Source organism: Ursus maritimus (genome assembly GCF_017311325.1).
Source record: "Ursus maritimus isolate PB19 chromosome X unlocalized genomic scaffold, ASM1731132v1 scaffold_X1, whole genome shotgun sequence".
NCBI classification, from domain to species: Eukaryota; Metazoa; Chordata; class Mammalia; order Carnivora; family Ursidae; genus Ursus; species Ursus maritimus.
Window position 1 is genome coordinate 67,453,707 of NW_024423319.1, and position 12,345 is coordinate 67,466,051.

The following is a 12,345-nucleotide window of genomic DNA, read 5'->3' on the forward strand; positions in this document are numbered from 1 at the left end:
TGGCCCTGGAAGTGAGGGCTAGGATGCCGGCTGTGGGGTGCACAACCCAATATGTTGCAGGGTTTTTAGCAGCACCAACAGAAACAGAGTTAAAGAGGCCAGGAGAGCTCAGTGGAGAGTGGACTGTGATCTTTCTGTTCTGAGACAGAGGCTAGGATTTGGCCACTGCTTCTCTGGCTCTCAGAAGAGCCAAAGAAAACCACCAGGGAAAGCCGCTAGAGAACAAAAGCCCGGAAATACCAGCTCATATTGTGCCAATCCCCAGCCCCATCTCAGGGAACAGGGAGACTCTACCCAAACAGGGTTGCCTCAGGATCAGCGCAGCAGGCCCCTCCCCCAGAAGGTAGGCTGAAAAACCAAGAAGCCCACATCCCTAAGGTCCCTATAAAACAAGAGCATGCTGCCTGGGTCCTGGTCAATAATTTGGGCTCTGGTGAACCCCGCAACATCTCCTCATCAGAATGACAAGAAGGAGAAATCCCACCCAGAAGAAGAAAAGATAATGAGCCTGTGCCCTCTGAAACAGAACTGATGGATATGGATAAAACCAAATTATCAGAAATGGAGTTCAGAGTAACAATGGTCAAGATGATGTGAGACTTGAAAAAATATTAATGAAAATATTAATGAGAATATAAAATCTCTAGGGCAGAAATGAGAGTGAATCTGGCAGAAATTAAAAAGGCTATGAATCAAATGCAGTCAAAACTAGATGCGCTGACAGCCAGGGTAAATGAGGCAGAAGAACAAATTAGTGAATGGGAGGATGGGATGGTAGAAGAGAAAGCTAAAACAGAAACTTGGCTCAAAAAAATCCAATCTCAGGAATGTAAGTTATGGGAGATTACTGACTCAATGAAACATTCCAATGTCAAAATCACTGGCATCCCTGAGGGGATGGAGAAATAGAGAGGTCTAGAAGAGATATTTGAACAAATTGTAGCTGAAAACTTCACTAATCTAGCAAAAGAAATAAACATTCGTGTCCAAGAGGCAGAGAGGACCCCTCCCAAGCTCAACCATGACAAATTTATGCCATGTCACGTCATAGTGCAATTTCAATTTGCAAATATTAGATCCAAGGATACAGTTTTGAAAGTGGCCAGGGCAAAGAAATTTCTCATGTACAAAGGCAAAAATATTAGGATTACGTCAGACATGTCTACACATACCTGGAATGAGAGAAAGGGTTGGGGGGGCATTTTAAAAGCTCTTTCAGAGAAAAACATGCAGTCAAGTTTCCTTTATCCAACAAGGCTGTCATTCAGAATTGATGGAGAGATAAGAACCTTCCAGAATCGCCAGTCACTGGCCAATTTCATCACCACGAAAAAAAGCCCTACAGGAGATATTAAGGGGATATTAAGGTAAAACTAAAAAGGCCCCAAGAGTGATACAGAACAGAAAGTTACAATCGATAGAAACAAAGACTTTACAGGAAACATGACATCATTAAAATCATATCTCTCAATAATCATTCTCAATGTGAATGGCCTAAATCCTCCCATAACACGCCACAGGGTTGCAGATTGGATAAAAAGACATGACCTATCCATTTGCTGTCTACAAGAGACTCATTTTGAACCTAAAGATATGTCCAGACTAAAAGTGAATGGATGGAAAACCATTTTTCACGCCAATGGACCTCAATAGAAAGCTGGGGTAGCAATTCTCATATCAGACAGATTGGATTTTAAACTAAAGACTGTAGTTAGCAATACAGAAGGACACTATATTATTCTTAAAGGATGTATCCAACAAGTGGATATGACAATTTTAAGTATCTATGCCTGCAACAGGGGAGCAGCAAGATACACAAGCCAACTCTTAACCAGAATAAAGAGACATATAGATAAAAATAAGTTAATAGTAAGGGATCTCAACACCCCACTATCAGCAATAAACAGATCACCTAAGCAGAAAATCAACAAAGAAACAAGAGCTTTAAATGCAATACTAGACCAGATGGACCTCATAGATATATACAGAACACTACTCCCCAGAACAACCGAACACTCATTCTTTCCAATTACACATAGAACATTCTCCAGAATAGACCATATGCTGGGTCACAAAGCAGTTCTCAACCGATACCAAGAGATTGAAATTATGCCCTGCATATACTCAGACCACAATGCTTTGAAATTGGAACTCAATCACAAGGAAAAAATGGAAGAAACTCAAACACTTGGAAACTAAGAACCATCCTGCTCAAGAATGATTCGATAAACCAGGAAATCAAAAATTAATTTAAACAATTTATGAAGACCAACAAGAATGAAAACAGAACAGTCCAAAACCTATGGGACATTGCAAAGTCACTCCTAAGGGGAAAATACATAGCCATCCAAGCCTCACTCAAAAGAATAGAAAAATCTAAAATGCAGTTTTTATATTCTCATCTTAAGAAGCTGGAAAAGGAACAGAGGAACAGGTTTAATCCACGCACGAGAAAGCAGTTAATCAAGATTAGAGCAGAGATCAATGAATTAGAATCCAGGAGCACAGTTGAGCAGATCAACAGAACTAGAAGCTGGTTCTTTGAAAGAATAAATATCGATAAGCCAGTGGCCAGACTTTTTCAAAAGAATAGAGAAAGGACCCAAATTAACAAAATTATGAATGAAAAGGGAGAGGTCACAACCAACACCAATGAAGTAGGAAGGATCATTAGAAACTTTTATCCACAGCTTTATGCCAATAAATTAAACAACCTGGAAGAAATGGATGCCTTCCTGGAAACCAATAAACTACCAAGACTGAAACAGAAAGAAATTGATTTTTTAAACAGACCAATTAATTATGAAGAGATTGAAGCAGTGATCAAGAAACTCCCAAAAAAACAAGACTCCAGGGCCTGACAGATTTCCCGGGGAATTCTACCAAACATTCAAAGAAGAACTAATACCTATTCTCCTGAAGCTGTTTCAAAAAGTAGAAACAGAAGGAAAACTACCAAACTTATTCTATGAGGCCAGTATTACCTCGATCCCCAAACCAGACAAAGATCCCATCAAATTCCTCATATTCCTCCATTTCATAAAAACCATCTATGAAAAGCCTACTGCAAATATCATTCTCAAGGGGAATAGCAGGAAGCCTGTCCCTTAAGATCAGGAACACGACAAGGATGCCTACTCTCGCCATTATTATTCAACAGAGTACTAGAAGTCCTTGCAACAGCAATAAGACAACAAAAAGGGATAAAATGTATCCAAATCAGCAAAGAAGAAGTCAAACTGTCTCTCTTCGCAGATGACATGATACTCTATATGGAAAACCCAAAGAATCCTCCCCCAAATTACTAGAAGTTATAGAGCAATTCAGTAATGTGGCAGGATACCAAATCAATGCTCAGAAATCAGTTGCATTTCTATACATGAACAATGAGACTGAAGAAAGAGAAATTAGGGAATCCATTCCATTTATAATAGCACCAAAAACCATACGTTATCTCAGAATTAACTTAACCAGAGACATAAAGGATCTATATTCTAGAAACTACAGATCACTCCTGAAAGACATTGAAGAAGACACAAAAAGATGGAAAAATATTCCATGCTCATGGTTCGGAAGAATAAACATAGTTAAAATGTCTATGCTACCCAGAGCAATCTACACTTTCGGTGCCATCCCAATCAAAATACCAATGACATTTTTCAAAGAACTGGAACAAACAGCCCTTAAATTTGTGTGGAACCAGAAAAGGTCTGAACTGCCAAGAAATTGATGAAAAGGAAAAACAAAGCTGGGGGCATCACGTTGCCGGATTTCAAGTTGTACTACAAAGCTGTGATCACCAAGACAGCATGGTACTGGCACAAAAACAGACACACAGACCAATGGAACAGAATAGAGAACCCAGAAATGGACCCTCGGCTCTTTGGGCAACTAATCTTTGACAAAGCAGGAAAAAACATCCAGTGGATAAAAGACAGTCTCTTCAATAAACGATGCTGAGAAAATCGGACAGCTACATGCAAAAGAATGAAACTTGACCACTCTCTCACACCATACACAAAAATAAACTCCCAATGGATGAAAGACCTCAATGTGAGACAGGAATCCATCAAAATCCTAGAGGAGAACATAGGCAGCAACCTCTATGACATCGGCCACAGCATCATTTTCATGACACATCTCCAAAGGCAAGATAAACAAAAGCCAAAATGAACTTGTGGGACTTCATCACGATCAAAGGCTTCTGCACAGCCAAGGAAACAGTCAAAAAACTAAGAGGCAGCCCACAGAATGGGAGAAGATATTTGCAATTCCGATCAGATAAAAGACTGGTATCCAAGATCTACAGAGAACTTCTCAAACTCAATACACAAGAAACAAATAAACAAATCATAAAATGTGCAGAAGGTATGAACAGACACTTTTGTAATGAAGACATACAAGTGGCTAACAGACACATGAAAAAATGTTCAAAATCATTAGCCATCAGGGAAATTCAAATCAAAACCACCTTGAGATACCACCTTACGCCAGTTAGAATTGCAAAAATTGACCAGGCAGGAAACAACAACTGTTGGAGAGGATGTGGAGAAAGGGGATCCCTCCTACATTGTTGGTGGGAATGCAAGCTGGTACAGCCACTCTGGAAAACAGTGTGGAGGTCCCTTAAAAAGTTAAAAATTGAGCTACCCTTTGATCCAGCCATTGCAGTACTGGGTATTTACCCCAAAGATACAGATGTAGTGAAGAGAAGGGCCATATGTACCCCAATGTTTATAGCAGCATTGTCCACAATAGCTAAATTGTGGAAGGAGCCGAGATGCCATTCAACAGATGACTGGATTAAGAAGTTGTGGTCCATATATACAATGGAATATTACTCAGCCATCAAAAAGCATGAAATCTTACCATTTGCAATGACGTGGTTGGAGCTAGAAGGTATTATGCTAGGCAAAATATGTCAGTCATAGAAAGACCAATACCATATGATTTCATTCATACGTGGAATTTAAGAAATAAAAGAGGTGAACATAGGGGAAGGAAAGGAAATAAAAAATAAGATAAAAACAGAGGGAGAGAAACCATAAGGGACTCTTAACTATAGAAAACTGAGGACTGCTGGAGGGGAGATGGGTAGGTGTTGGGATAATTGGGTGAAGGGCATTAAGGAGACACTTGGTGTAATGAGCACTGGGTGTTATATGCAACTGATGAATCACTGAATTCTACCCCTGAATCTAATAATACATGTTAATAAAAATAAGTAAATAAATAAATACCAACATTAATTAATCAATTAATTAATTAAGTTATTGGTGAGGATCACTGAACTGAACTTCCTTTCACATTTTATTAATAAAGTACTATTATAAGAATTATGACATGCCACCTCCCATACCACATCCCATTCCACCCATTCCATCCATTCCACCCATTCCACCCATTTTAGGGTCCTAAAGACCCTACTTTAGGAATTTCAATGACTAGATCTTCTGCTGTACTTAACAGAGAGACCGCTCTGCCAGCATCCAGTAACCTTAGTTGAGTGAATTTTTCCTTTTTCCACAATATTCACAAAATCTCTAAGCATAGCATCATACCCATCTTTTGAGGAAATTTGCATAATTTTCTCAATTATTAGTGATCTTTCAATACCTGCAATCTTAGAAATGGTCATTGCAGGAATTTTGAGTGTTCTTTTAATAATTTCTATATCAATGTTTTGATCTTCGGGAGCTGGAATTATTTTTTGAAGATTTATTTATTTATTTGAGAGAGAGAGAGAGAGAGAGAGCACACAAGCAGAGGAAGGGACAAAAAGAGAGGGAGAAACAGACTGCCCACTAAGCATGGAGTCTGATGCAACACCAGGCTTGATCCCAGGACCCTGAGATCATGACCTGAGCCAAAGGCAGCCGCTTAACCAATTAAGCTACCCAGGCACCCCAGGAGCTGGAATTATTGTCCAAAGCTGGAATGAGCCAAAACATGACACAACCCCTTCCCAGAATAATGCTTTCAACAGCAGCTCATGTAGCATTGAGGACATCTGTAACTCTGTCTTTTCATTCACTTCAACATCATTTGTCCCACCAACTTCCAGCACAGCTACTCTATCTGAAGGTTTGGCCAGACATTCAATCAGTTTTTTCTTTTCATGTTCACTAGTCGTGATATCTAACTGCTTGATGATTTCTTTAAAATGTTTTCCAATTTGAGCCTTGTCACCATTTCCTTTCAAGAGCATTGCATCATCTTTTGTCACAATGACCTCTCCAACCTTTGCTATGTCCTGAGGCTGAGTATCTTCAAGATTTAGTGTCAATTCTTCTCCAAACACTGCACCACCAGCAGCAACAGCAATCTCTTTAATCTGGTTCTTTTTATTGTCACCAAAACCTAGAGCTTTGGCTGCTACAAACTGAAGACCAATTTTTAGCCTATTCAAAATGATTTTATTCAGAACATCTACATCAACATCTAGCAATTATGACCAAGGTCTTATAGGAAGCATTGACAATCTCAGGAGCAAGTACAGTGGATTGGACTCTGGAAACTTTCTTTTCACCTCGGTAGAATATAGAATAATGGAATTCAATTTCTGACCTTTTGATGTATTAATAAAGTATGGAGAAATATACTCTCAATCAAACATCATGCCTTAAGTAATTTCTAATTCATCATTTAGTGTTTTTCCATTACTTACTGTGATGACTCCCTTTCTTCTAGATTTTTTTTCACTGCATCAGAAATGATGTTGCACATTTCTTTGTCTCCATTTGCAGAAATCGGAGAAATCTGAGCAATTTCTTCGGGGATTCTCACACACAGGTTTAGACTGCTTCTTAAGTTCAGCAATTACAGTATTAATAGCTAATATCACACCTCTCCTCATTTCCGGAGAATTAGCAATTTTGTTAATCTTCTCTAAGCTTTCCTTGGCAATAGAGTGTTCCAGGATAATAGCGGTAGTGGTGCCATCCCCAGCCTCTTCATTTGTGTTACTGACATCTTGAACAAGTTTAGTGCTGGTATTTTTATATTTACCTTTTAAGCCAATGGACTTTGCAACAGTTACACCATCTTTTGTTACTTTGGGTCCTTTCCCACTCTGTTCAATAATCAATGTTCTTCTCTTTGGTCCCACAGTAACAGCTACAGCATCGGGTAAAAGGTCTACACATTGAAGCATTAAAGCTCAGTAATCTACACCAATTTTTACCTCTTTGGAATAAGCCTGAATGAGATGAGGAGCCAGTGCCCTGGACACTGGCCTAATTTCAGGAAAAACAACAGGTAATCAAAATATTTCTGTGGGCAATGACAGGGTGTGACAGTAGTCAGGCAGGTTGTTCGATGCAAGTGAGGGGAAGAGTTCCTCTTGTTGTGACTTTTAGCTTATTTTTTCGCCTACCCAGTATCATTCACTCAGATGTCCTATTCATATAATAACCCAATTTTCCAAGACATATTTAATTTCAAGAATTATCTCCTATTATCTTTCCAAGCCATCAGAGTGTTCCATAAGTTCCAGTTTTTTCAAAGTCCAAGTTACACTTTTTGGGTTGCATCTGGCACCAAGAAGCAACACAAAAACCTTATTTATCAGATATTATTGTTAGATTTAAAATTTGGAAAGTATAGTTATCACACTACTAAAAGTAATATTCAGGGAATGAAGAAAATACTTAAAGATAGTAAGTGGAGGTAATGATAAAGACCTCCACAAACCTTTGTTAGGCCATACTTTGCTCTTAGACCATGGTTTAATGCTCTAACTTCTAGTTAAGAAACAGCTTTTAAGCAACTTCAGGTTATAAAATGATAATTGTTTATTAGTGCAATCATTTAGCAATTTAAATTTTGCAGAAAGTTCATTCATTTATTTCGAAGTGAGGTATAAGGGAATAAGTAAGAAAGTTCAAGGCTAGTTTTATCCAAATGTTTTTCTTGTTTCTGTCAACTTTGTTAACTGTATGTGTGACTTTTTAGTTAATATGATTGCAAGTGAGCTAAAAGATAGAAAAGTCTCTCTAAGGTGGAAATATACATTCCAAGTCTTTAGGAAATTAACGTTTATTCTAAATTGTGGTCCTTCAACATTTATGATATTATTTCACTTTGCATAGATCAACAAGAGGGAATAGTAATACTTAATCAGCAAACTCTACATAGGATCTATCTGGAAGCATTCTGCTACTTAATGAAAAGTCTAGATAAAGTAGTTCTCCTTAAAGTCACTGTTGGTATATGTCTTTCTTTTTTAAGTGTGTGTGTGTGTGTGTGTGTGTGTGTGTACATGTAATTTGGCTATGGTTCTTTTAGATAGAGTCTTATCCATAGTCACAAGATAAGTGCTCTTAGGCCTATGGAAGATTTTAAGTCAATACATATAAAATACCTCAGATTAGCACAATCATTGAAAAGAACTATCGACCTTTGAGATCCAAATCTTTTGCTGTCCTGACTGTATAACTGAACTTCAAATGGGCAAAATGTGTTTCAGATAATGATTTATTGAATTCTCACCATAGGTTCGCCTTCTGCTTATGTAACTCTTTTGGAATCTCTCATTCTGTGGCTTTGGATTATTATTGACAATTCTGACTCTGCAACAGAGGATAAAAACCATGATATAATGAATAAGCCACACAAGTTAGAAATACAGATGCAGACTATAGACTTCCAAAGGAGAATTGAGCTTGTCGAGGATATGTGCCAAACATTGAAAATGTTAAAAGGTAGGTACTTTGGTGGTTATTTTTATGGGCTGTGTGTGTGTGTGTGTGTTAGAGTAGAATATTGTAAGAAGATTGTTATGATCTGTATAATATGACAAGTTGTGGCTACTTTTAAAAGAAAATTAAGTTTACTTTCAGAAAAATTGAGCTATCAAAGTGGTAGTGAAAATCTGAAGAACATGGCCAATGAGATTATATTCTTAGGTTCAAAAAAATCTAGGCTTTTTTTAAACAGGAAATAAGCCTAGGAGGGAGTACGAGAAAATGAACTATCATTTATTGAATTTTACTAATCAAGTACCAAAATATGTTTATCCCATTTAACCCTCATAATGATTCTTTGATGTATGTGCTATTATCTTCATTTTACACACAGAAAACAGTCTTGCATAGATTACTTGACTTATCCAAAGCCATGCAGCTATTAAGTTCAGGGTCGTGTTTTAGACACTGGTCTCTCTGACTTCCAACACTATACGTAGAGAGGACTAAATATCTAAAAGAAAACTATAACTATATAATTTCATGGTTTTCTTATGAAGAATTAAACCTCTACTTAATTTTAATTTTCTGAGGAAAGTTTTTGACATACTATATTCAGAAAATTCTTTAGCAAACCCAATATATGCACCTGAAGAAAAAAACAGTGCTAAAGAAAGAACTATTCTCAGAAATGAAATAGCTGTGGTTCTGACATTTTTCCTTTTTGCTTCTTCTGCATTTCTTTAGATAGTATGTAAATGGAAACCAAATTTTCAGGTGTATGTACCTACAGCATTAAGTGTAGAAATGTAGCCTTCTATTATGAAATCTGTTTAATTTATTTAGCTAAAGCAGCAGTTAAAATTTGTTTCAACTGATAACAGACTCATGTCACATACCTTTGGACACTTGATCAGTCTAAGGAATTTAAGCCTTTTTTATTTTTATAATTTAGAAATGTTTAGGTTTCCTTCGCTGTGCAGAAGCTTTTTGTCTTCATGAAGTCCCAATAGTTCAGTTTTGCTTTCATTTCCTTTGCCTCTGGTGACATGTCTAATATGAAGTTGCTAGGCTGAAGTCATAGTTTCAAAGAAAAGTGGAAATATTGATTTAATTTTATTAAATTACAGCCTTTAGAAGTTCTTCCACATGGTGTTTAAATTTTTAATTACATCTTTAATAATATTTTTTTCATAATTCACTAAGTATGTAAAAATTATTGGCAACTGTGGTATAGTGGCAAGATCTTTTGACTTGTAGTCAAGAAACCTGAATTTGAATTTTAGATCTGCCTCTTATTTACAATATAAATTTGGATGATTTATTTAACCTCTCCAAGCCTCAGTTTTATTTATTAAGTTCATTTTTATTATGTTCAGTTAGCCAACAAATAGTACATCATTAGTTTTTGATGTAGTGTTCAATGATTCATTAGTTGTGTATAACACCCAGTGCTCTTCACAACATGTGCCCTCCTTATTTATTAATTTTTTTTCTAATTTTAATTCCAGTATAGTTAATATACAGTGTTATATTAGTTTCAAGTGTACAATATAGTGATTCAACAATTCTGCACATTATTTAGTGCTTATGATGGTAAGTGTACACTTTAATCCCCATCACCTATTTCACCCATCTCCACCACCCACCTCTCCTCTGGCAACCATGAGTTTGTTGTCTATAGTTAACACTCTGTTTCTTGGTTTGTCTCTCTCTCTCTTTTAACTTTGATCATTTGTTTTCTTTCTTAAATTCCACATGTGAGTGAAATTGTGTGGTATTTTTCTTTAACTGACTTGTTTCACTTAGCATAATACTCTCTAGCTCTATCCATATTGTTGAAAATGGCAAGATTTCATTCTTTTTATGGCTGAGTAATATTCCATTGTGTATATACCATATCCTCTATAGCCATTCATCTACCTGAACTTCAGTTTTCTCATCTCTAATATGGGGAAAATAATCCATATCTCATATAGTTTTGTATGAATAACTTGAGATAATAAATGTGAATGTACTTTGTAGATAATAAAATTTCATAAAAATGTGAGGGGAAAGGGAATCAAATGAACACTAAGGGAACCAAGAACTGTTTCTTTGAAAAAAGATTAATAAAATTGATAAACTCCTAGCCAGACTTATCAGAAAGTGAGAGAAAGGACCACATAAATAAAATCACAAATGAGAGAGGAGAGATCAAAACTAACACTACAGAAATACAAACAATTACAACACAATATTGTGAAAAAAATGGTATGCCAACAATTTGGGCAATATGGAAGAAATGGATAAATTCCTACAAACATATAAACCACCAAACTGAAACAGGTAGAAATAGAAAATTGAACAGACTAATAACCAGTAAAGAAATTGAATCAGTAATCAACAAATTCCCAACAAACAAAAGTCCGGGGATGGCTTCACAGGCAAATTTCACCAAACATTTAAAGAAGAGTTAATACCTTTTCTTCACAAACTGTTCCAAAAAATAAAAAAGGAAGGAAAACTTCCAAACTCATTCTATCAGACAACCATTACCCTGATTTCAAAACCAGACAAAGACCCCACTCAAAAAGAGAACTATGGGTATCCAAGATCTACAAAGAACGTCTCAAACTCAATACATGAGAAACAAATAAATCATAAAATGGGGAGAAGATATGAACAGACACTTTTCTAATGAAGACATACAAATGGCTAACAGACACATGAAAAAATGTTCAAAATCATTAGCCATCAGGGAAATTCAAATCAAAACCACACTAAGATACCACCTTATGCCAGTTAGAATGGCAAAAATTGACAAGGCAAGAAACAACAGTTGCTGGAGAGGATGTGGAGAAAGTGGATCCCTCCTACATTGTTGGTGGGAATGCAAGTTGGTACAGCCACTCAGGAAAACAGTGTGGAGGTCCCTTAAAAAGTTAAAAATTGAGCTACCCTTTGATCCAGCCATTGCAGTACTGGGTATTTACCCCAAAGATACAGATGTAGTGAAGAGAAGGGCCATATGCACCCCAATGTTCAAAGCAGCATTGTCCACAATAGCTAAATCGTGGAAGGAGCCAAGATGCCCTTCAACAGATGACTGGATTAAGAAGTTGTGGTCCATTTATACAATGGAATATTACTCAGCTATCAAAAAGAAGGATTTCTCAACATTTGTTGCAACATGGACGGCACTGGAGGAGATAATGCTAAGTGAAATAAGTCAAGCAGAGAAAGACAATTATCATATGTTTTCTCTCATCTATGGAGCATAAGAACTAGGAAGATTGGTAGGAGAAGAAAGGGATAAAGAAAGGGGGTGTAATCAGAAAGGGGAATGAAGCAGGAGAGACTATGGACTCTGAGAAACAAACTGCGGGCTTTGGGGGGCAATGGGATAGGCTGGTGATGGGTAGTAAGGAAGGCACGTATTGCATGGTGCACTGGGTGTTATACGCAACTAACGAATCATCGAACTTTACATCAAAAACCAGGGATGTACTGTATGGTGACTAACATAATGTAATAAAAAAAGTGTTATCATAATAAAAAAAAGAGAACTATGGGCCATTCATTATCCCTAGTGAACATGGATGCAAAAATTCTCAACAAAATACTGACAAATTAAATCCAGAAATACATTAAAGGAATCATTCACTACGATCAAGTGGGA

General features: G+C 36.8%; 1 pseudogene; it reads right to left on the minus strand.

Moving 5' to 3' along the window:
- Window positions 1-5,336: 5,336 nt before the first annotated feature.
- Window positions 5,337-9,119, minus strand: LOC103681149 (annotated as a pseudogene).
- Between the last annotated feature and the right edge of the window lie 3,226 nt (window positions 9,120-12,345).